This window comes from Helianthus annuus, chromosome 13 (genome assembly GCF_002127325.2).
Source record: "Helianthus annuus cultivar XRQ/B chromosome 13, HanXRQr2.0-SUNRISE, whole genome shotgun sequence".
NCBI classification, from domain to species: Eukaryota; Viridiplantae; Streptophyta; class Magnoliopsida; order Asterales; family Asteraceae; genus Helianthus; species Helianthus annuus.
Window position 1 is genome coordinate 139,173,810 of NC_035445.2, and position 12,338 is coordinate 139,186,147.

The window sequence follows — 12,338 nt, forward strand, 5'->3', positions numbered from 1 at the left end:
ATAAATAGCCTTGCTTAATACACAACCACAGCATGTCAACTAAGTCAGTTTTGGCACTAGAAGCATTCGGTCAATTTTCCATTTCGAGACAATTAGTATCCCTTTCGGGAATCCTAACATGACAATCATTCGGAAAGTTAAAACGATAAACACACTTTAACCACCTAAAATTGTTCTTTAACGTGCAATTGATAAATGTCTATGAAAATCTCCTAAAAATAAGTTAGTCATCCGTTAGGAGTTTTCTAACCTCACTTAATCAAGGAAAGCAACACCGATAAACACAATGCAACCACCGAGACAAGCATAAACTAGATTAAATCACAACCGAGTTCATTTTACAAATCTTGCACATAAATTCACCAAGATAGCAATTTTGGCCGAAACTACTAACTAAGCTAACAAATCATGGCAGGAATTCGTAACAACACCATCTAACCCGTTAGAGTCCTTCCGTGAGGGCAAGCTCTCTTGATTAATAATAATTACATTTTATTAAACCACTAACCCGTTAGAGTATCATGGTGCCTACATTTTAACCAAGTTAAACTAGTTAACCAAATTAAAAGTTTACTAATACATGATTAAATAAGCTTCATTTTGCAACTATCTTACCTAACCAAGCACCAATCATCCAACACAATTACTTATAATCAAGAAATCAATATCAATAACAAGGTTGCAAACTAATCATCAAAGATAATCATAGAAAACACTTCAAAATGTCATTACAAACATAGATTAACATACTAATGGTTATAATCAAGCAAGGGATTGTTGTGTTTTTGCCCAAAGGCTACATTAATACATAATAATCAGTCTAAATGCTTGAAACATAACAAAATAATGGAAAGATTTGAGAAACCAAACCATAAACAAGCATAAGAATGAGAATCTGGATAGTAAATGAGCAAAACCGGGCAATGTGGCTTGAATCCGAGTGAAAGCAGCAGCCTTCGGAGCCTCAAAATCGCCTGCAGAGCTCCCAAAATGTCCAGAGTTCTCACTAAAATGGTGCTGTTCTGTTTAAATGCTTTTTCGAAGTTGCACGGCCGTTCTTCCGATCGCACGACCGTGCACTTTAAGCATTATTGGTGGTGGGCCACCATACTGCATGACGTCACAGATCGTTGACTAGTCTTCGGTCACGCACGGTCGTTCTTGGTTTGGCATGACCGTTCCTTTCCGAGGTTTGAGTTGCACGCTCGGTTCTTTGGTCGTTCTTCTCCGAGTTTATGTTTGACCTCGGATCCGCACGATCGTTCTTGATCGGGAACGGTCGTTCCTTATCGGGCTTGCCTTCAGTGCCTTGCACGGTGAGTTGCACGCCTGGTTCACTGCCGGATCTTCTTGGTTTGTCGGATATGCACGGTCGTGCATATGGCCGCATGACCGTGCCAAACGCCCAGGTCAGTCTTTTTCCACAGAATCTTCGCAGCTTCATCGTTTTGTCCGGAAAGTCCTCGTTTTTGGTATCATCTCGTCTGGTATGCTGTTTTAGGCCTGTAAACCAAAATGTAGATAATTAAGTATCCGAATGACGGTTTTACGGCCGAAAACGCATAAAATGGGGGTAAAACGGGGGACTAAAATATGTGTAAATTAGCGAATATCAATAAGCATACGCTATTTCATCTTCAGCAGTTGAATCTTCAAAAATTTGAGCAACAAACGCTTTAGAATCTGAAGTTATGTTAGGATCATAATGATCCCAATTAAAACCTTCTGGAATTCTCTCATCTTCTTGATGAACTAGATAAGCTTTCTTTGATGGCTCTTCGATCAGATCCTTCCTAGCATGTGAAGTTTCTGGCGATTGTTGTTGATGCGGCTGTAGATCAATTTGATGATAGATCGCTTTTCGATGATACTCATTGTTGCCGAATGGATTTTGAGCTCCACTTGCTTCACGATTTGTGCATTCTCGCTTAAAATGCCCCTTCTCCCTGCAACGAAAACAAGTAACTTTAGATTTATCAAAACCTAAAGGTGAAGTCCCAGCATCACGAAAATCATCTCTTCCAGTGATCTGTTTAAACTTCTCAGCTCTTCTCAACACTCTAGCCATACACCACTTTATATCCATTAGTTCCATCTCTTCAGCATCAATCCGATCATAATCCTCTTTGGTTAACATTGGATTACCAATCCTTCCGGCTACCAAACTTTCATAAGACTCTAATACAGTCACCAATAAAGACATATGACCTTTGGCAACCTTTTCCGAGAAATTCTGACCATTCTGAAGATGTAATGCAATGTTGCATTGTAGTACTTGGCCATTATTGGTTGCTGAAAAATTTGGATCAAATGATGGATATGAAGAGAATCCATTATTGTTGTTTGATCCTTGAGATGACCCTCCAGAAGAACTGTTTGCGTTAAATGCAGTTTCGATCTTTGGTGCAATGTTGGTCTTATCATTCGTACTTCCTTTGTAGTACAAATCAATGTCCTGTTCACAATTAGAATTCTTCATTTTCTCCATCTTCCGTTGTTCCATCTCTTGAACTTCGAGTTTTTCAATAAACTTGCTCAGCGATAGATTCGCAAATTCACCATTATTCTTCAAAATCATAAGATAAGTGCCCCAAACATCTTGTGGTAATGCATCGGCCAATTTTTCCACCCATTCCTCTCTATCTTTCTTGATATCCAATCGCTTCATGTTAACCACCAAATTGCAATATCTTTCTATAATCATTTTGGTGTTTTTAGTCTTCAATCCACGAAATAGATCAAATTCTTTCTTCAAAAGCGATTTTTTGTTCTTGATCATGTCTAAACTTCCAACAAACTTCGTGTTTAGTGCTTTCCACATTGAGTGTGCACTTCCGTTGTGTTGCAATAAGATCAAAATGTCTTCCTTAATGGCTTGTTGCAATATACTGATCATCATCTTTTCACTTTTGTATTTCTTTTTCTCTTGGTCATCTAAATCTTTAATAGCAACAATCTCTCCGTATTCATCAATCGGTCTAACATATCGTTCTTCAACACATTCCCATGCCTCTAAGTGATTCGCTTGAACCCAATTTTCGAATCGTTCCACCCATCCACTATACTCCTCGATATTCATGAGCTTAGGCGGTTTTTGCATTGTGCCCATTTCATTCTCTAAGTTCACGTTCTGAGCCATAGTGATCGGGGTAGCAAATGCGTTGTAAAATTCAGAATCCATGTTTCGGTTTTAAAAATTCACAATGACTGATTGTTCAAACGATCTGAGTTTTTAAACGATCTGGAATTCAACTCGTACGACCTGGTAAGATTTCAAACGATCTGGTATGATTTCAAATGATCTGGACTCAACTCGTACGACCTGGTAATATTTCAAACAACCTGGACTTAGTTTCAAATGACCTGAAGACCTATTTCAAACGATCTGGTGAGATTCCAAGCGACATGGATCACAGTCTCAAACGATCTGGATTTGCTTTCAAACCGTACGACCTGATGTGCTTTCAAACCGTACGATCTGGTTCAATTATAAACAACCTGATCCAATTTCCACACGACCTCAAGCGAGCTGGAAGTAATTTCACACGACCTGGACACTTTTCACACGATTTGGACCACCTTCAAACGACCTGACCCAAACCACACGACCTGGAACATAGTTTCAAACGATCCGATGACTTGTCGAACGATCTGATATGTTTTTGTCAATTTTTATCAAGTTTTAGGTTGAATTAGGTTCTGATTTGTTCAAGGATTGATTAAAACTCAGTTTTATGTGTTATATGTGAAATTCAGATCATTTTATCCATGAAATCTCGGTAAATTTGATGAAAAAGTGTAGAAATTTAGTAGAAAGAAGTAGAAATCAGATTTTATCCGTGAAAGCAAGCTAAAATGGTAAGAACTCTTCCTCCTAAGCTCTGATACCACTTGTAGGATCGGGGAATCGATCAAATGAGTCGATCAGAAGAGTTCTAGACCAAATCAAAGGCGGAATTCATTGATTTGATCTTCATTGCAGCTTGATTTACACTTAGAAGTAGATTAAATGTCGTTTATATTGATTTGACACAGTTACACAAGCTGGCGACATTTCGGCAGAGCTTCGCTATCGGAATCAGAATGTTACAAATGAAGACACAAGACTACCTATTTATAGGAAATGCCAGACCGCACGAACCTGTTTCACACGACCTAGTCCAGGTCGCACGACCTGGTCTAGTCCGCACGAACTAGTCACTTCGTGCAAAGTGGTTGGTTCCGGTCTGTTTCCCGTTTCTCTCGAACAATGTGTCCTGGTCTATCTATTCTATTACATGACTCGATACAAGACGAAGTCAACAGGCATATGCACTAACAGAAACTTACGAATGATAATGGTTAAATTGGCAATATGGATTATTACTGATTAGTAACTTAAAACTTGAAATATTAAAACCCAATTTGCCTTCTAGATGATATCTTTTTTAACCATGGTAGGAATTATTTCAATGATTTAACTTTTCTTTTTCATATTCTTTTAATTATGTTTATTGCTACAAAATACAAAATTATATACTGTGGTTAATATCATAATATATTTATATTTTTTTATATTTTATGTAAAAAAATCAAATTATAAAAGAAAATTATATATATACACACACATGAAAATCCCAAGGTGTATTTTTTAAAAACACCAACGAATATACTTGATACAAGCGGTTATGCCGATACCCAACAGGCAAATAGCAGAAAATGGGTTTCGTTAAAAAGTTGTGGGGTTTGAATAGGGATGTTAGTCGGATCTCTGTGACGGACTTATATAAATGGGTTTCTATAAAATGTAATATACTTATGTGGAGGGTGGAGTTGGATGGGCTTCCTACTTTGACTACTTTGAGTGCTTTGACTAGGAGAGATATCCAAGTTAATTTTCATTTATGTCCAATTTGAGAGTTCAGTTTGAAGACTGTCGATTAAATCTTTTCGGGTTGCTCTGTGGCTACGGTGGTTTGGCAGTATAATAGTTATAGGTGTAAAGTGCTATATGTTTTGGCCTCTTCGGCTAAGGACTTGCTAGAGCTGTACAAGCTTGTTGGGTTAGGAGAGTGGAAAAAGAACCGTTTCAAGGTATCATGATAATTTAAGGATTTGAAAAGGATAAAGAGATCAAGATGGAAGAGATCATTGAAGATTTGAGGTCATTGAGGTTTTTAAAGCTATTTAAATTAATAATATTATTGTAACTCTTAATTTCTTTTAATTGATTGAGACTAAAAGACAAGAATAATAGTTATTAAATTGTCAATGAGTCTTAAATTAATTGGTTTAAGAAAAGGCACCCTATGGCTTTTTAATATGGAGGTTGAAGTCTCATTTAGTGTAATGTTTTTCAGGTGGATCAGGGGTTTTACTACAATGAGCCTTTGGTGGGTTTGCCCTGAAATGTTGGGCGGACCTGGTCACCAACGTTGTCTATGTTCGTAGGGCATGGGTGAGCTTTCGCCAATGAGTTTGTCCAGGTGACCCGGCTTGTATAGTATTTGTTTGTCATTAAAAAAGTAGTTATTAAACTCTTTCGATTAATCTTTGGTGATCTATTTGATTTAGAGTGAATTTCAAGGATTGTCCTTTACCTTTATACTCATTATCAGGCGTTCTCCTTTATGTTCAAATTTGATGAGTTTTGTACTTTATGTTTTAAAATCCATCACGTTTTGTCCTTTAGGCATAACCCAGTTTGTTTTTTCAGTTAAATATGACCATGTGCAGGTCACATGAGGGTAGATATGCCATTTAATGTCTCTTCCTGAAAACCCTAACCCCAAACCCACCCCCTTTTTCATCTTCTTCTGCAACAAGCTCCACCGCCACCATCACCCTCTACCATCACCAACAACAACACCGTCACTGCCACCATCTTCAGTAACCTCCGACCTAAAACTCACACCCTTATCCTTCTTCGTTGTTTTCCCAACACGGCACCACCACCGCCGTCCGATGCGAATTTCAACAAGCTCTACAGTTATCATCAGTTCCTTCGCTCGTCTTCTCATTCTACAAAATTGCAAGGTTTTTTAGAAGGGTATATGTGGTTTCGTATGTAGATGGATTTAGGTTTCTTATTATTTGTACCCATTTCCGTGTAAACATAGGGAACTAAGTTAAATTGAAGGGTAATGTGTTGTACTAAGGTATAAATGAGAATTATGCCTTTGTTAATTTATCTGTTTAGATTCATTTTTTGAAAGCTAGGATTAGGGAATGGGTTTTGTTTCGAAATGTCATATGGTTGCATCTAAAACTATAGAACTTGCACCATGTAATGCAAAAAACCCTACATCGGAGGTTCACTGTCTACCATCATCATATGTTAATTCGTTGTGCCGGTGTCAGTGGATTGGGCGAATCTATTGCAGCGGCTGCGGCTAATTTGGTCACATATGTTACCGTTAGTGATCGGGTCGACCTACGAATCATGAAACCTGTTAATGCTAAGATCTGGATTATTGTTTCTTTACCTTCACTCTATGATTTGTAATTTGTAGTACATTGTGTCAATGGCGTCTTATTGCTTGCACTCCAACATGTTTATTTACTTTTATCAATTTAAGTTATTATTGGTAACTTGAGCTACGAACCTATTATCAATTTAAAGGAATGGAATACATTGTTAAATTATCATGGCATGCTTGTATAATGTGGTTTTTAACCGGAATAATACGTCGGAAAATGTGCAGGTTTGCCGGAGAACATGAGGGAGGGCATGGAAGTGAGGTTCAGAGTTAAATTATAAAAAAAGTAGGACCCACTTTAATTATTAAATGATTAAATACATTTATAAGTTTTTTTATTATTTAATATTGAGGGAAATGTTCAGGGAGAGACATTAAATGACATATTTACCCTCGTGACTTGCACATGGTCACATTTAACTGAAAAAACAAATTGGGTTATGCCTATAGGACAAAACATGATGGATTTTAAAACATGATGGATTTTAAAACATAAAGTACAAAATTCATCAATTTTGAACATAAAGGACAACACATGAAAATGAATACAAAGATAAAGGACAATACTTTAAATTCACTCTTTAATTTATCCGTTAAATTGCCTTAAATAAGCTTTATGTCATTAAGTTTACCCGGTTAGACCGGAGGGTATGGAGAGCCTCATCCCCAAGGAGATGGGCTGCCACGTAAGCGGGGCTTGAAGGGGATGGACCTAGGGGTGGGGATGAACCCCTTTATATATATATATATATATATATATATATATATATATATATATATATATATATATATATATATATATATATATATCTATATATATATATATATATATATATATATATATATAGGGTAGGGATCCTAAGAGAAGTCCACCCTATATGTGTATAACTCAATATACATATATGTATATAGTCAATTTTAAACTATACATATGTGTATATTACGAAAGGCTTAGAAAAATGTGTGGTCCAGAATGCTTCTCAAGTTTCTCAACTAGCCTATCACTTCTCACATGATCCTTATCCTATATATATATATATATATATATATATATATATATATATGTATGTATGTATGTATGTATGTATGTATGTATGTATGTATGTATGTATGTATGTATGTATGTATGTATAGCTGTGTGTCTAAGGAGAGAGAAGTGAGGCCCGTCGAATCCGGCTTGTGGAGGACGGAGACGACGCACCGGACATGAGGGGGCGGTGTGGGGGACCGGCGCCGGGCCAGGCCGGGCCTAAGCCGGCCCCCATACCCTTTAGTCTTATAAATTCCTTCATAATAGGATATTTTTAAACTTGAGTGGTTTTCTAAGTTAAAAAATGTAATGAATTTAGTTGCCTATTAATATACATTATCTCATTAATGAGAACACAACTTTTTTAAGTGGGTTCTGCTTAATGCACTTAACACGTGAGAGATGAGAATACTATATATTATGTCCCGACAAGATAAATTTGCAATCAATATATAATAACTATCTAATTAGATCATTCGTGTTAGAGAGGGAAAATCAGTAGTGTTGTGAGTACGCTAAAAAGAGTAAAAAAGTAATAAAATAAGTGTTCGTGAATATGATGAAGATAGAGATAGAGAGTTTAATGTGGGAGATTTTTAAAAAAATAAATAAAATATAAAAAATATGTTTTTTAGTTGAATTATATAGATTGAGATAGAGCCTCCAATATGGATGAAAAACCATGTATAAAAAAAATCTTGAAAAATGTTTTTTTTTTTTTAATACGCACACAATAAAAACCATGTAGAATTAATTAACCTCCCTTTATAACTAAAGTTTGAAGTCAATAAATTAAAAAGGACAGGACAAAGATGGAGAATAGATTCACAGTCTACTCCTTTTCCTAAAACCTATTTGAAAACTTCCATGATGTCTCACTGTTTTTTTACTGCCTCTAAAAAGTTTGACAATACGTGTGTATGTGACGGTAGTAATAAAACTTCAAAAAATATTAAAAAGTAATTATAAATTCATATATAAATACTCATATGCAATGTATGACTATAACAATAAAGCAATAGTCCCATCCTCTCACTCAACTAGGGATGAGCATGGTATCCGTTCGGTACCGAACAGGTACCGGTATCGAAAGTATCGGTACCGAAAATTCCCAAAAGCGAGTACCGGTACCGAATATATCTGGTACGGTACGGTACGGTATTTTAGTGTAAAAACCGGTATCGAACCAGTACCGTACCGGACCGGTACTGAAAACGTCAAAAGTCAGTACCAAAAATGTACCCGGTTCGGTAAATTCGGTATCAGTACCGGTTCAATATTGATACCCGGTACCATTTGCTCATCCCTACACTCAACACACACTAGCACCACCATCCAAGCATATAAATTTATGACAAGATACTTACCTATCATAATCGTTAGTATGAGTTTAGTCAAAGCGGATTTAGGTAGTTTGGATCGAACCTGCAAAACACGTTTAGTTAAATGGGTTGCGTTCAAGTTGAACTTAACGGTTCGTAGGTTTACTCTTTTTATGTTATTGTTTAGAAATGTGCTCTAATGTTGTAAGTTAAGCTAGTTGTGTGTGTTATGTCGGTATCTAAAAATTAAAGGAAATACTAGAATTACTACCCGCCACAATGTGGCGGGGGGCTTGATATGCATTGTATATAGCACAAGCCGGATTTTTGTTACATAAAGATGGTTTGGGCGTAAAACCGTGTCTTTGGTCCTTAAAAATGTATACTCATTTACAGTGTCCTCACAGCCTCTTGGGAATAATTTGCTAGGACCACCTAAGGTGCATTTGCACCATCACACCTATATAGTTTACTCCTAACTTCATAGGAGGATACAAAAGTTACATAACAATGACAAATAAGGCCAGCATCACTGTATTCCCTTCTGTAATTATGGATGTACAAAGCTGAATAGAGATTGGTGCAGCAAGCACTACCCCGTTGTTGGCGGTGCCCGAGCATGATTTTGTTACTCCGTTTTCGTGCACCAGCCTATATTGGCCTGCTTATTGACCCTTCAAAAATCCGGGTATATGGTTGAAAGAGCATCTTTTACTTGATTCTGCATAACCGAGTCTTCCACATGGGTGTGTTCTTGCATATAGTTTATAACCAACTTATATTGCTTTTTTATAAGGTTCGGGATTCACTCAAACAAAAATAAATCTAGGGACTTTTGCACGACTTCAGCAAAAGTACATTATCTTTTGACATGTTCCCTTATCATAACATCTTATAATCAAACTATCATGAATCTTGGTAAGAACACATAGAAGATTGATTCAAGAAAGTGAATTTGACCCTTAAGATCATGTACAACGAATGGTTTTCCTTGTATGATATCGAATTGTAACTCTAAGACTGCAATTCCAGGTATGACAACAATCGCATTGAAGTCTTCAACATGCACCTTGATTGGTTCACTAGGGTATCGCCAGAGGTTGGCCGGTTCTTCATCGGAAACCTAATCTGGCCGGAATACGCCTCTGCATCCAAACCGTCTCTGAGAATCAAAACAATCATCAGAACTTTTAATGATTATCTATATATTAATAAACAAACCCAATATAATTATTTGTAATATTGATATTTAAAAGCAATTTACATCGAGATAGTTGGTAAACGGGCTACAAGCTGCGCCGCTACCCCTTTTTGAATAGCAAATTACAAAGGACCTTTTAAGGCCTTAAGCAAGTCGTGAGAGCTGGTTTTATAAACAAAAGAAAGACCTCGCTAATTAATTTATCATTATCTATATATTATTATTATTATTATTATCTATATATTAATAAATTAGTTTCATAACCAAACTTTTGCTTATGGAGAGAACTACTTTAATTTTTCTTTGCTTCAATTTTTAACTTAACGCCTATAATTATTATTATTTGGTCTAACCTAATCCGTATAGGAAAGACCCGTATTGCCTTCTTTCTGCCAAACATTCCCAGCCCTAAATATTTAACAACAAACAATCACAGGCTATATAAAAAGAATTCAACAAAAACAAAAATACCTTCAAAATATATATCTAACAAACCGCTACAGTCCCCTTAGAAAAACAATTAAGAATGCCCAATCTAGACAACGATAATAACAAACTCACCACAACAAAGAGATAGCCCCATCAGCATAAAGGCCAGTTCCAGCAGTGACAAAACAGACCCAGAAGCCCAAATACATGAGAAGATGCAGATTAAACAAAAAAAAAATAATTAGGCTAAGGCTAAGAACATATCAAAGTGCATCAGCAAAATCTTGAGATAAAAACCACAATGACAATTAAAACCATACATCAAATACGAAAATCTTGAGATAAAAACCACAATGACAATTAAAACCATACATCAAATACGAACACAGAGCAAACTTTAAAAGACATACCTACTCTGCAACCACAAGTTAAGATGGAATCACAAATTGACTAAGACCATTTGTACCTGAATTGGAGCATGTCTACCGAATCATCCCCGGTCAGCGTTTTCATCTAATCCTCTTACTACCACCAAAACATGAGTGGGGCCTAAAATTCCAGAAAAAAATAACATAATTTAAAGTCCGACGACACGAAACCAATCAATTCAACAAAGAAAAAGTTACAAATCACGCAGCAAAAGAACAGAATCATATTGAAGCGAAAACTTTTAATGATAGGGTTAATTGAATACAAAATCAAAGCAAATGCCCAATTAACATGTACAAAGATAATAATTGAGATGTATAACCGATGAAAACATGTGTAAGTGCAAGCTAGGGTGAGGATTATACCTACAAAGAGACGGGTTGTTGATCCGATTCACTCTCAACTGTTCATAACTTCCCAAATCTAACAACAATCAATTGGTAAACAACAATAAAAAGAAACCATCAGCAGTTTCACTTAATTAAAACCCCAAATCGCACCTTAATATAGAGACAGGGATGCCGGAACCCTAAGCGCCACCGTGAACCACTTCGAGACACCTAATCGTTGCTAGAAAGCTTGCCCTCACCGGTGGTTGAGTGAGACACCACCGTCTCTCTGTCAACGGAACCCGATCTATGCTTCGCCTCCCAAAACTCCGATTTGGCGTTGATTGGCGACGTTGTTGGAGGGGTTTTTCAACCGGCAGCGTTGGTTTAGGGAGAGTTGTGGGGCTGATTGTTTGCAAAGATGGTATATGAGAGGTACGGTGGACAATTTTTTTTGAAACACACCCAAAGCATATAGTACAACCCATACAAGCCAAATATAGTTGCTTATTTATAGGTTATAATTAGTATCAACATCTATAATCTAAACGTAAATCAAAACAAATAGTGACATGTAGAGAATTCTTCAACACACCTCGATCTTCGTACTCTACTCATTTTCTTTGTATTCTATGTTGCTTGTTTAACCAATTGTCGAACGAGAGATTATTAATTCAACACATTACAAATGTCATCATTCTGAGACAACAACTATTTCTTTGGGCAGTGTGCTAACAAGTCATGGGTGCCTGAAACCGATCTGGTAACATTTATTAACTTAAACTTATTGTTGTTTTGATTATTTACTATTTATCATACCGTTTTTAAGAGGAGTCTGGTGTTCTCGATTCTAACGAGGAAGATAAGGTTGTGTCTGGTGAACATGCCGATCAAAACAAACCGTTTCTATATTGAACGAGCCTCCCCTTGTTGATGAACCATATTGGCGCAACAAGGGTATCTGAATTACGGATACGGGTGTGAAACTTCTTACGTGCAACAAGACTATCCGGATGGATACGGAGGATGCGGTGGTGAGCCTCCATTCATTGCATAGTATGGTGATGAGCAATTAACTAACCCGAGCAATCCTTGCGAAAGTTACTATGCATCATGTTCTTTGTATATTCAACAAGACTA